The following is a 14140-nucleotide window of genomic DNA, read 5'->3' as shown; positions in this document are numbered from 1 at the left end:
CCGTTTAGGGCTTTATAGGTCATCACCAACACCTTGAATTGGGCCTGGACTTCAATGGGAAGCCAATTAACCTAATGGAGGACTGGAGTCATGTGAACATAACGCCCAGTCCCCTTCAGCAGCCTGGCAGCTCTATTTTGAACCAATTGAAGTATCCATACTGTCTTCAAGGGTAGCCCCACGTAGAGCGCGTTACAGAAGTCAAGATGGGAAGTCACCAACGCGTGTGTCACTGTCGCCAGGCAGTCGTACTCCAGGTAGGGGCTCAGCTGATGGATCAGCCAAAGCTGAAAGAAAGCGCTCCTCGCCACCGCTGTCACCTGAGCTTCCAGTGAAAGCTCTGGGTCGAGGAGCACTCCCAAGCTGCGGACCTTGTCCCTAAGAGGGAGTGCAACCCCATTCAGGACTAGGTTCAATTCACCCTCACCGAAGCCCGATCCGCGAACCAACAGGACCTCTGTCTTGTCTGGACTGAGCTTCAGTTTATTGGCCCTCATCCAGCACATTACCTCAGCCAGGCACCGGTTCAGTACAGCCACTGCCTCACCTGGATTGGTGGAAAAAGAGAGGTAGAGCTGGGTATCATCAGCATACTGATGATTCCGCAGCCCACACCTCCTGATGACCTCTCCCAGCGGTTTCATGTAGATGTTAAACAGCAAAGGGGACAAAATGGACCCCTGCGGTACTCCATGGCATAGCTGCCATGGTGCAGAGCCATAGTCCCCCAGCACCACCTTCTGGAAATGGTCATTGAGATAGGAGCGGAACCACTGCAAAGCAGTGCCTCCGACCCCCAAGCCCGCTAGCCTATCCAGAAGGATACCATGGTCGATCGTATTGAAAGCCGCTGAGAGGTCCAGAAGAACCAACAGGGACGCACTCCCCCTGTCCTTCTCCCTGCACAGGTCATTGTACAGGGCAACCAAGGCAGATTCAGTACCGTACCCGGGTCTGATGCCGGACTGAAATGGGTCCAGATAATTAGTTTCATCCAAGAGTGCTTGGAGCTGTCCCACCACCACCTGCTCCAACACCTTGCCCAGAAACAGGATGTTGGCCACTGGTCTATAATTAGTGGCCATCTCTGGATCCAGTGACGCTTTCTTCAGGACTGGTTGGACTACCGCCTCCTTTAAAGGGGCAGGTACCCGGCCATCCCTCAGAGAAGCGTTAACCACTTCCAAGATCCAGATCCCAATCCCGTGCTTGGCGTTATTTATTAACCAAGATGGGCAAGGGTCCAATAGACAAGTGGTGGGACGTACTTGTCCAAGCACCTTGTCCACATCATCAGGCCACAATAACTGAAATTCATCCATTAATTTTGGACCAGACGGCAGCATTGGTATCTCCCCAGAAACCTCTGAGTCACAAGTAGAGTCTAGCTCGTGACGAATCTGAGCGATTTTCTCCCTGAAATGCTTGGCAAAGTCGTCACAGCGGGCCTTCGAGGGTGGAACCAGATCTTTCTTAGGGCCAGGGCGAACCAGGCCTGGCCCTAAGAAAAACTATATTCCAAATATAATTTGGAATATAGTTTTTCTTATTTAATAATTTAATAATTCTTATTTAATAATTTGGAACTCTATATTCCAAATATAATTTAATGTTTGGAATATAGAGTATTCCAAATATTAAATTATATAATGTAGCAAATCAAATAAGATAAATACCAAATATTGTATTGCAGCCTGAAAATGTGGGTAGAAATAGAACAACAACCAATTGAGGGATCCCTTCTAAATCTTCTGTTTACACAGGATGGTAAGAAGATTGTAAGAAAGGTAGAAAACCCCTTTCTTAAAAATATGGCCCAAATCTGGGATAAGTAGAGAAGAACCTAAATAATTTCAGTTACAGAAATTAAAGGATTTCCATAAAATTTGAAAAGTAGATTGAGAAAAGTATTAAAAGAAAAACAATTTTTTAGGTTAAAAGACTGGTTGGTGAAAATGGATAACAAGGAAAGTATAAAGGCAGTACTAGGAAAAGAAAAACTAACTTGGTTTAACATCAAGCAATTTAGACTAATGGAGTAAAGAATGGATGAAGAAAAATGGGTAATTGAAGAGAACTTACCAAATTTGAAGAGGGTTCTATAGAAGAAAAAACAAGACATTATGCAAACAAGAGGGGTTATAGGTGAAATTTATAAGATTTTATTAGATATGGAGAACTGATATGACCCTCTTAAGTTTTAGGGAAGGATATAGGCACAGAAGAAGGGAAAAAAATGCCCCCTCTGACCTTCTCCAATGCTAGGGACACAGGGGTTTTGATGAATGATGCAGGCTCCATAGAACATTCCCAACCAAACAGCCATAGCAGTGGACAAGAAACACCCATCACAAGGCAAGTGTCTTTCTCCAGTATCAAAACATAGATGTTGGGAGGTTTGCTGAAGAAGCCCTTGCCGTGTGGAACAACTCATATTTTACATGCAGAAGATCCTAGGTCCAAATCCTGGTATGAAATCGTGCTAGGGAAAATCAGTGGGAAGTAATTTTCTTGCACCAGACTGGCATGATGTTGTGCTGTTGACAGAGGCCTGACCATGGTCGATAGCGGTTTAGGATATAGCATATATGTGCCTTTTCCCAGCGATGCCCTCATCTCCAATTCTGGCTGTTCCACCAGTGTATCTTCACAGATGGACAATTTCTTGTACTGGTTTATTGGGCTGGTGGTGCCAAAGCATCTTGTCTACTGGTGGCGTATCTTAGGTCCTGTGGATGATGTGGGGTTTCCACCCAATCCTTATAGCTCCTCAGACAGAAGAAACTGAATACAGGATTATTTCCTTCAACAGCCTCAATTCCCTACACTTCATTTCAGACTACATTCAAACTGATGTCATACTTTGGTCCCATATTATGTCTCTCATTACTGTTTCAAAGAGGGGACTGCTGTTATCAAGATCTCCATTTAATATTTCATTTTTATACTAATGCAACTATTTGCTTTCTATGCAGACAACCAGCTATGTTTATGAATTGGTCCTGTTTATGGTCACATAGTTCTATCTGAGTCCATATATAAATACAAACTGAATTGAAACCTATGGGACATAATCAGTGCTTTTTTTGTAAAAAAAAAAAAAAAAGGTGCCAGAACTCACATGGCTGCCGGCAGTAAGCACACACACCAATCCCAAGCCGAGCAGCAGAGCACCTCTCTCTCACTATCAGATAGCAAATGCAGACACAATAGCAGCCTGCAGGCACTATGTTAATGATGTTTGCTGATCTTCTACGCCAAAATCACTTCGTAAAATCCATTGAAAAAAAGATGCTTGAACGCCATTCCGGTGCATTCTATGACAAAAAAAGCCCTGGACATAATTAAGCATTAACTCCACAATGTGCTTTATACTGCATCCACACGTGCTTACATTTTTAAAAACTGAATTACTAAAAGCATGATCTTATACAAATTCAGAAAGAAAAAAGGCCTACAACTACCAGCATCCTACTGGCCAGCCATGTTCACTGGAGAATGCTGCGAGTTCTATGACATTTTTCTGCCTAAACTTGCATTGGATTGTGCTCTAAGAAAATGAATAAATGATGTTAAAGTAAAAATACAACTACACTGAATTCAAGGTATCAAGATACTTGCTTAGTGTCATTTATGACAACCACTGCAAATAGAAAGGTTTCAAAACAGCTTTTGAAAAACATTCAGTCTCTGACTTTGTTGAGTCTTTAGAGAAAATAAGATCTACTGGTATGAGTAGCTGCTTACAAAGCTTCCATAATGCCTTTGTGATAATGATCTGATGAACAGATGTTCCATCAAAATGCTTTTAACAGCTGATCTTTAGAAAGTTATGAAACACAAGAGAGACTGCTCTAAAAGCATGACTGGTTGAGGAATGCTGGAAATCAAAGGAATTTTTTCTGACCAAACTTTCTACAGTTCTTTCCCCCCCTACTCCACTTATGTACTGTGTAAAAACCAGAATTTTTTCTTAATTCTCCATGTATCTGATGAAGTGGTCTGTCATCAACAAATGCTGATGCCTTGTATCACAAAATGTAATTATTTAGATGCCAAGATTTGGAAATGTAATTTATACATAACTAAATTTATACATAACTAAAACTTATCCTAATATGCTGTGATTTACTTCTTAGCTGAATTTCAGGAAATAATTGTATTTTAGACAATTTCAGAATATGGAATGAATTAAAATAATCTTACCTGAGTTTTACTATTTATTCCACCTGTGTGTCTTTCATCCCAAATCAGCCTAGGACCTAATAATTTAAAAAATGTTTTCTGAAAAATGTTACTGTAGTCAGAACTTATTAAGAAAACTTTAGCTTTATACAATACAAGGCATGTAACTTTAGCTTTATACATACAAAGGCCTGCTTCAACACTGAAAGCATTTTCAGATTCTGTTCTATTAGCTGCCAATGAAAGCCTCCATCCTTAAGTATACAGAACTCACGCATGAGCAGGGGCTCTTTCATGCAAAAATGAAGACAGCATATGTGGGCATCGTACTACCTTTCACACATGTAGCTGACATTGTAGGGTGACAAGATGCTTCTGATCATGTGGGAGTTCCATGTGCACTACAGAATTTCAAATTGTGATGGTAATGTAGAAGCCCACATCAGTTTAATAAAATTCTATATTGGTTTCAACCATAATGCCTCAAAACTCCCCAGCAAGAAGAAAAATAAAACAAATAGACCAAAAAGCCCAGCCAAACCTGTGTTTCAGCATATTATGATTCTCTGAAAAGGGGGAAATGAGGAGGAAGAAAAAGTCCAGCAGGTACAGCTCATCTTGGTACAGTGCTATCACTGACTGTGCAAGTGGTGACCTCACAGAGGCCTGTGAGGTGGGTAATCCTACATGATACAATAAAGATGACAATGACCTCATAGGCACAATCAGAATACCCTACAAGGTAGATTTAAAAATGTACATGGATTGGCCATGTGCCTCTTTGTCCTGTTTGCCGCTCTGTACATGCCTGCTCTTACAGCTTTTGCCTTTATACTGGCTGTTGCTCTCAGGATGCAGTATCTGCAACACTAGACATAGGAAGACCATTTTCAAGGAGCTATAACCCTTTAGTTTCTAGGGCATGGGTCCTCAAACTAAGGCCCGTGGGCTGGATCCGGCCCGCCATGCCCATTTAACAGGCCCACTGCACAGGTTTTGCACTCGCCAGGCGCATAGCGGCTTGCTCATGAGGAGGTAATTTTGGACTAGCTCTGAGAAAATGATCTCCCCGGTGCCTTGCCGTGCATGCAAGCCAGTGCCTTGCCGTGCATGCGCCCGGCAGCAGCTTGCTTGCAAGGAGGTCGTTTTGGATTCTCTCAGAGAAAATGGTCTCCTCGCGAGCAAGCCGCCACCTCACCCTGCACGCCCCCCCATCTCACTGTACCTCACATGCGCGCACATGCCCGCGCACACCGCCCCCTCACTGGCCTGTGCCCACCCCCCGCCGGCACCACCTTGGCGGCCCACGCCCACCACTGGCACCTGTCAACTGCCCCTGTTGAAACAGTTTGAGGACCCCTGTTCTAGGATATGTTTCTGCATTTCTCTCTGATGAAACTTCTGCAGAGAGTGCAAATTCATCTTGATGTTAGTTCTGATAAGACACACACATTACATATATGAAGATTAATCAGTACAGTTACTAAAAGAATTCAAGTAAATGAAATTGATCTGACTGATATCACATTTTCCATCAACTGCTACAATCTGTGAAAGGTTTGGCAGATTCTTTCAAACTAGTATGTGAAATACAGATTAGCTTGCTTCCTAGCCCTCTGGACCCTATTTCTTCAGTTTACATCAGGGACCAGCTATATGATTCCTACAGGTACCAATGCCCTCCTAGAAACCTTTCTTCGTGCCCACCAAGGTGTCCTGTCATTCCTACTAAATAACAAAAATTAACACTTTTTCTTGCTAGAAGTTGGGAAATAAGTCTGTTGGTGATGAATACTGTGGGGTCAAAGGAGATGTTTAGTGTAATAGGCTCAGACCTCACCTCTGCCATGTACTCATTCTTTCAAGCAGTTTATTTGTCTTTGCCAAGCCTTCCATGGCAAATTTTAAATTCGTATTTGTTTCCATAGCCCCCAATGTACTCTTGGTTTCTGTTTTCCATGCCTTCCTCCCAGGACTTTTCTCAGTAACACTTGCTCTCCTCTGTGCTTCCTTATAAGGCCTCCCCAAAGCCCATTATCCTACACCAGTGGTGGCAAACCTATGGCATGCATGCCACAACGGGCACGCAGAGCCCTCTCTGTCAGCATGCAACCCAAGTCACCCCAGCATCGCCCCAGCATCCAAGCACTGGATAACAGCGCACATACGCATGCTTGGAAAGGAGTAGCAGTGTCAGGCAATGGTGTCACCAGCTGCGACTCATTAGCCGCGAATCGTTCGAGCTTTTGCATGGCCGGTCAGTGTGGTGCCAAGGATATATATATATTTGCTTGGACTGGCTGTTTTCAGGTTTTATTGTAGTGTTGGCACTTTGTGATAAATAAGTGGGTTTTGGGTTGCAGTTTGGGCACTCGGTCTCTAAAAGGTTCAACATCACTGGATAAGGGTTATAAAAATGAGGTGTCCTGGCATGATTTTGATGGTTGGAATGTGTTTTGAATGGGAAGAAATGTTGAGCAGTGCAGAAAAAGCTACTCAAGGAAGACTTTTTCAAAATTGCATTATTTTCAATGGAATTTTAGCCCTTTATTAGGGTTAGGGGTGTGCACCAGGGTAGGGTTGGGGTTGGAAAAACGAGGTGTCCTGGCATGATTTTGATGATTGGAATGTGTTCAGAATGGGCAGAAATGAGCAGTGCAGAAAAAGCTACTCAGGGAAGGCTTTTTCAAAATCTCCCCCTTTTCACTTGAACTTTAGGCCTAAATTAGGGTTAGCGGTGTGCACCAGGGTAGGGTTAGGACAGTGGTGGTGGACTTATGGCACGCATGCCACGGTGGGCAGGCAGAGTCCTCTGTGTCAGTATGCGGGCCAAGTCACCCTAGCAGCACCGCAGCAGCCGAGCATCGGATAACAGCTCATATAGGGGCCATATGCATGCTTGGAAAGGAGTAGTGGCGCCAGGCAATGACATCACAAGCCACGACTCATTAGCCACAACTCGTCTGAGCTTTCGCATGGCCGGTCAGTGCACTGCCAAGGATATACAAATATTTGCTTGGACTGCTGTGACTTTTTCCCCCTAAACTGATACCTCAGTATTCAGGTTTATTGTTGTGCTGGCACTTTGCAATAAATAAGTGGGTTTTGGGTTGCAGTTTGGGCACTTGGTCTCTAAAAGGTTCACCATCCCTGTCCTAGACCCACTGACATATGCACCAAGAGATGCACCCAGTCCTGCATTCAGAGTGCACTTTTCCCTCTGTACATCTCCTTGGTATCACCTTAAAAGATAATTTATCAGCTGGCTAAAGGATTCTGGGAATTGTGGACCGAGATGCCTGGGGGAACATCAGGCTGGGAAGGCTAGTATACAGTGGTACCTTGGCTCACGAACTTAATTCATTCCAGGACTTTGGGTTGTGACCCAAATTGGTTGTGAGCCAAGTTAAATTTTCCCATAAGGTTAAATGTAAATAAGGTTAATCCGTTCTGTAACTATTTTTTTAATCAGAAAAATGTAAAGCAAAGTGACAAAGAACAATAAAGATTGCGGCCATCTCCCCCACCCCTGAGCATGAGTGCGGCCATCTCCCTGCCCCCCCCCCCAGCATGACCGCAATTGTGCTTGTCATCCCTGCATGCGCCCGTCATCCCGGCACACTGGAGGCTTGTGATGGGGGGGAGATGGCCAAGATCGCAGTTGCGCTTATGCAGGAAAGACGGGCACCATCATGTGCGCTCTCCTGCAGGAAAGATGGGTGCTGGGGGTGGGTGGGGAGATGGCCACAATCGCGGTCGCCACCCAATCCAGAGTTCGCGACCTGAGTCAAAATTTTTATGAAATTTTTGTTCGCGACCCTATTTGGTTGTGATGTGGCATTTGTGAGCCAGGGACCACTGTATTTCATTTACTTTTGCAAGAATTGGTTACAAAACCCATTTCGCTGCAATGCCACAAAAGTTACACAGAACTTTCATTAACATTAATGAATCTTTCAACCAAGGATGCAATCTTAAGCATGTTTAAAGGAAAAAAACTGCTACAATGTCTACACTGCCATGGGATGATGGGAGTTGTAGGACTTTTTTCTGTCACAACAGGCATAGGATTGTGTCCAAGCTGTGCATAAAATTAGAGTTTTATAAATTATGATGATAAATGCTTGATCTGGAGCATTCTGATGCCTTGAGCTATGATTTTATCCAGTTCTCTGAAAAAGCCTGTGTAACAAAACGTTGCAGACAGAAACAGGTTCTTTTCGAGAACAGGATGACTTTTTCTAGGAATTAAGATGTTTCTCGAAGACATAAACGTCCCATAGTGATCGCGGCTCTGGGATATACGTGAAAGAGTAGAACAACGCACATTGTTATTTGTACAGCGAATAAAAACTGATTTCTGAGACAATTTTAAGAAAAGCGATTTGTGTGTAAAATAGCAGGCGAGCGCCCTCTCCCGACGGCGCTCAGCGTAGCAGCCTTCTCAACCTAAAATGGCGCCCGTCCTTCAGCCCCTCCCCTTCCTTCGGCAGAAATCAGTAGTTGCTTATCCGATCTGGTATCATAGAGAGGAAACATCGGAAGTTTGAAGGTCGAGACACCGCGCCGAACTGAGGAGGCTTAACTGCAAAGAGAAAGTGGCTAGTCATATTAGCTGTGCAGTCGGACGGCTGCACTGCCACAGAAAAACGCACGATCCCTATCTTCATAAATGCGTCGACCTCGACATGGATCTGCACAACGGCGCCTCTCAAGAATCTTGATCACGCGTAGAGATAGTTTAAACTAAGACCGATAATCTATTTAGAGATGGCACTTCCTGGTTGTTTGGCGTTGCCCGCCTATTGGAAAAGATGGCGAAATCGGCTTGTGCCTGTGATTGATCAGCAACGCTCAGCCTTTCCACCTAGAAACAAAAGATAGCAGCAAAAGCAGCAATTCCTACTTTATAAACCATAAGTTATACTTAGTGTGAAAATTGCAGCTTTGGAGAAGTTTATGAACGTTATAAGATTTTCTGTAAATGACCATTATCCATCAATAAAGTATTAAATGGGAGAAATCGGTTGCCACCTATTAATCTAGCACATTCTTTTCCATCCTCTTGCCCCTCATATTTGTAATTTCCAGTGTAACCAACCGATCGATGCTAACTAGCAGGGCTAACTGTCCAAATTAACGAGGACTTGTACTGCACAATTCTAGTGAGCAAAGGCTGTGCTAGCAGGTGCTGAAGCTGGTTTGGATTTCCAGTCTCTTTGCTAAATCCTGATCGGCTTCCAGATAACGTCAGCTGAATTAAATGGGCACCCCAGGCCCTATCGTAGCTCAAATAAGTGCTAACCTTTGTGTTCCATTTACTTGCATGCAAACGTGGTGCGTTCAACATGTTCAGTATTGCATTAATAAAAACTGAGGCATTTACACACAAGCTCCTATCTTCTCTCCTGCCTTTTACGTTATCATAGGTTAATGCCCTATCAAAGGCGCGCTAAAATCCTGGATTTCTTTGTTGCTTTCTCTAAACGGCTCTGATACTTCAGCAACGGGAATAAAGTCACACGCATGCGCGCCCCATCCTAGATTAGCCCGGGAATTAAGAACCGAGTACAGGTCTTCAGTATAAGTTTATATGGCCAACGGCAACTCAATTTGGCGGAAATTCAAGCTATGTGCCACTCTAGCTTTTCCGTCTCTATTGCCGTTGCTGCGAGATCGCGCGGCTTTCCAAGATGGCGGCCAAGGCGAGAGCAGTGGGGGAGCGGGTATTGTAGGGCCATTTTCTCGCGGTGGAAGGAAGAAAAGTGGCTGTGAGGGGTGGTTTGAGCAAGGTCCAGCGAGGATCTCTCTACGTGATTTTGCTTGGTCGCTGCTTGGCTTAAATCCCCCGGGCTTGGCTCCAGGGAACGGCAATGTGAGAGGGGAAGAGCCTTCTGCGAACTGATCTGTGGCAAAGGTAGGAAGAGGCTGCAGGCCCATTCCCGGCCTTTAGCCCTTTCCCATTCGCAGCTTTCTGTTGTGTTGCTCCCTTTTTTCCATGCTCCTCTCCTCTCCTCAGCAGTATTTTAGTTTTGAATGGAATGGGCCTTGATAGGTAAAAACAAGTGTTAGTAGCATGGAGACTGCAGCTGTGCTGTGTTGGCCTAAAAAATAGGGTCCTAATCCTATGTGGCTCATACTGTGGCTTATTAACTGTCAAAGCTGCGCAGCCCTAACTATCAACCTAACAAAAAGGAACATAAAAGTTAGTGCCAGCAGCTGTTGGTTGTTTCAGCTACAAGTTTTGTGGCAAATTAAATAGTAACAAAGTTATTCTAGTATAACTTAATTGGACTTGTCCCCTATATTAGATGCAGGAAAAGTTAACCTAAGATTGGCAGATTTATAGAAATGTAGTGCATTTGTAGAAGCAAGGTGTGTTATCAGAAGGAACTGAAATGCAAAAAATACAGGCATGCTTATCTTCACAATTTTCATTCAGAAAATCTGTTGGGTGATAAAACAGGTATCATTATAAAGGTAAGGTGGTTATATATGTGAGGTAATTAAATTACAAAAACACACCAATCTTATTCAGAGCATATGAAATGGAGTTGAATCCCATGATGAATTTCAACAGTTTGCATTGATAAATGTTTTTCAAATTATTTTGTTCAATAATTGCCACCTTAGGGTCATTGATAAAATGTTTTGGGAAGTTGAAATGTTCCCCATCACAAATTTATACATCTACTCATCTTCCAATGTGATGTGTGCTATGCTGTACTGCAATGCTGTACTGCTTTTTTCACAGCTCAGTCTGCAAAGAAATAAAAGGACTTAAATATGACATCAGGAATGGCAATATTCAGAAACCATTGGGGGATCACTAACACAGACCAATGTGACCATCCCACTTGAAATTCATGTCCATTATTTGTGACTTTCATATTTTATTATCCCAGCTTGTGTTTATGCTTGTGATCAATATATGATGAAATGTATGTAAGAGAAGTCCTTTAGTAGAGGAAACAGTTACCACAGTAATGTGGAGATGAAGCAGGAGTTGAGAAAGGGAAGGAAACTGAATGACCTGTTCTATGTTTAATACTGGCAAGACACTGAAATTATTTTTTTTCTTTCTGGTCTAGTTTTATTAAGTGGAGCAGTAAAAGAAATAAACAGTCAAAATGGGGCGGAGATCCACATCTTCCACCAAGAGTGGGAAGTTCATGAACCCCACAGACCAAGCTCGTAAGTGTCCAGAAAGTTTTGGTTCATAAAATATGGGCAAGAATATACAGGAGATAAATAAGGCAAAAATACAAGTTAGTGGGGTGATGGCATCAAATAGGTTTTGTCTAGGAGGCTTTAAGAGATGTCTTTAATTGTAATTTTAATCAGAAAAAGGCATGAATAGCTCTTTTATTTAGATTATACGTGGAAGCATTTTTAATGTATGATACGTTGGTTATAGAGCAATCTGTATGACTTGATTTTTTGGAATAATTTATATCTATGACTGTTTCTTAATAAAAGCCAAGTGCAGTTTTGTATAGCAACCAGTTGCCCCAAACTGACTGTGTCTGCAAAAATTATAGTGATTTCAGCTGGTAAGGGCACAATCCTATAGATTGTACCTTCACAGCTCAAAAGCACCTAGATTCCAGGGGCTTCTACAATTCCTGTGCAACCTTCACCTCCCCATCCTCTGATCTGAACTTTTCTTTTCAGCCTATCTAACAAGGCTGTTTTGCAGTGGGAGGAAAAATTTATATCCTGCCCTCTCCAGTCTCCTTTCCCTGCCCAATGGAACACCCCTTTTTCTCCTCTTCCATTGTTTTTCAAGTTCAGAGAAGCTGTTGGCACTTTTCTTTCCATTCAGGCTGTTAGGGGAACGCTTTGCAAGTCAGATATTTGACTCCTGAGGCTGGAGAACTCTGTCCAACCTTAGAAGAGTGAACCACCCTGGGATGCTTGCTCAAAGACTTAGGTTGCTCTATAAAGCACTTAACTTATTTTTCTTCAAGATACTTTTGGGAAAAGATATAGGAACTCTCAAGGGCTTGTCAGGCAACATTGTATGCTTTTAGAAAGCACTGAGGTAGGCTTTGGGGGCTCTGATTGTTCTAATGGGACAGGCGCTGTAATCATAAAGTCAGTGTTACATAATGGTGGAATGTAGCAAAGAAACCAGCAATTTCAAAACATAGATTTGTACTATGGACAGTGAAGTTACAACACAGATGTAAGTGTGGTTATTGGATAAATAAGCAATTCTGAGAGGGATATTATATTCAAAGGATACAATGTTGAAGATAACACCAAAAAATGTGAAGTAAGTGTGTTTTTAGTAATATTCTTAATAAAGCAGCACATTGTTCTTTAATATTTCCATGCAAGGTAAAACTACATAACCAAGATAATCTCCTAGTTTTCTTTCCTAAGCTGCATTTATCAGTTTTGTCATATGCTTTATCCAAAAGTTGTATCAGTCATTCAAATACAGAAAACAAACTTAATTAATAATTTGCAGTCAACTTTGGTGCTGTTCATAAATGAGTAAGAATTTTAAAATCTTCTTATAAAACTGTAGATCTCAAATAGCAAAAACATTACTGCTGTATTAGCATTGGGTCCAGTGCCAGTTCATAACCAGACATATGTTTTTAATATGATCCAAAACTGAAATTTGGTTTGTTTATTATACTATCATGTTGTATGAAACTAAAATAATTTTAGAAGACATAGACCAGATTAGCTTCTGTATGCCCACATCTCCAACAAGTCTTAACTTTGTGCTAATAACTAGAACTTTTGTGATCAGTTTTGAGATGCTCCATTTGAGCTGAGTTTGGTGGCATTCTGATAAGTAAGTTCCATTAGAAGGATTGATTTACAGCTTTTGTGGTATTCCATGCTAAAAATATATTCATGTTAAAGAGAACCTCTCAAAATGACAGAAGGGATGACATAAAAACAATGACTGAAAATTGAGCAAAGTTGGAATACCTTGTGGCAGTGATGTAATATTTTGGCAAGATTCTGCCAGGGGTAGTAGCAAACCTTGTCCTTGCTAAGGTCCACTTCTGTCACTTTTGTGCACAAAACTCTTTGCCATGAAGGAAGATAAGGAAGTAGTGATTTTCATGCCAGCTGTTGATGTTCATGCATTTTCCGGCATGGTGGCCACCTCTGTGGTAGGGGAATGTAATGTAGGTATTGACCGCAGTAGTTTTGTCAGGGCAAACATAAATTCAGGTGTTACTTTTTCACTTGGATGAAAGTGAACTGATTCTAACTGATTCTAGTAAAGCATAAATCCTGGCTTCAAGTTCACACTGAAATAAGTTCTGCTGTGATTTATGAGATTTATTTCCTAGAAAGTGTGATTAGGATTTTAGTCCAAAAGATTTTAAAATCTGGTCTGAAATCTGAAATTGATTGGTTGGTTCAAATTGTTTGTATTTTTGCAGGCAAAGAGGCCCGAAAGAGGGAGCTGAAGAAGGTGAGAGATCATTGCCTTACATAACAAACCTTTACAGGCAGGAAGCTCTGTACTGCTGTGTGCTATGACCATTTCTTGTTATACTTGTTGTTAGCTGCTCCATCATTGAACTGCTCTGCTGTACACCATCCAGAGAGCTTCAGCTATGGGACGGTACAGAAATGAAACTTATACTAAAAATAAAAATATCATAGCATTTGAGAAATGATACACTGGATTTGGATGTGCTGTGATTCATGTTTTGTAATTAACTATTCAGCTTTCCTTGATGAACAACTGTCTTGTTCTAATGTATCAGTGCAAGTGTCTAGGTGAGGGGTTGCATAATTGGTGGCCATTCAAATGTTTTGGCTTAGACCTGCCATCAGCACTATTTGGCATAGCCCATAGTAGATTGTGATGGAAGAGGTAGGCCAAAATGTTTGAAGGATGACAAGTTAGCTATCCTAATTTATATGTTGTTTCACCAACAAAACAGGAAATAGATAAACATTTTACAATACAAAG

At 42.1% G+C, this 14140-nt stretch overlaps 1 long non-coding RNA gene across 1 annotated transcript; it reads left to right on the top strand.

Moving 5' to 3' along the window:
- Window positions 1-9852: 9852 nt before the first annotated feature.
- Window positions 9853-13746, top strand: LOC123036366. Its single transcript, XR_006417124.1, has 4 exons — window positions 9853-10102; window positions 11277-11379; window positions 13602-13633; window positions 13728-13746. It is a non-coding gene; the product is annotated as an uncharacterized LOC123036366 (long non-coding RNA).
- The last annotated feature ends 394 nt before the right edge of the window (window positions 13747-14140 follow it).

Source organism: Varanus komodoensis, unplaced genomic scaffold, assembly GCF_004798865.1.
Source record: "Varanus komodoensis strain SLA01 unplaced genomic scaffold, ASM479886v1 scaffold8, whole genome shotgun sequence".
NCBI classification, from domain to species: Eukaryota; Metazoa; Chordata; class Lepidosauria; order Squamata; family Varanidae; genus Varanus; species Varanus komodoensis.
Note: the sequence above shows the minus strand (reverse complement) of the source record. Positions and strands in the feature narration are given on the sequence as shown.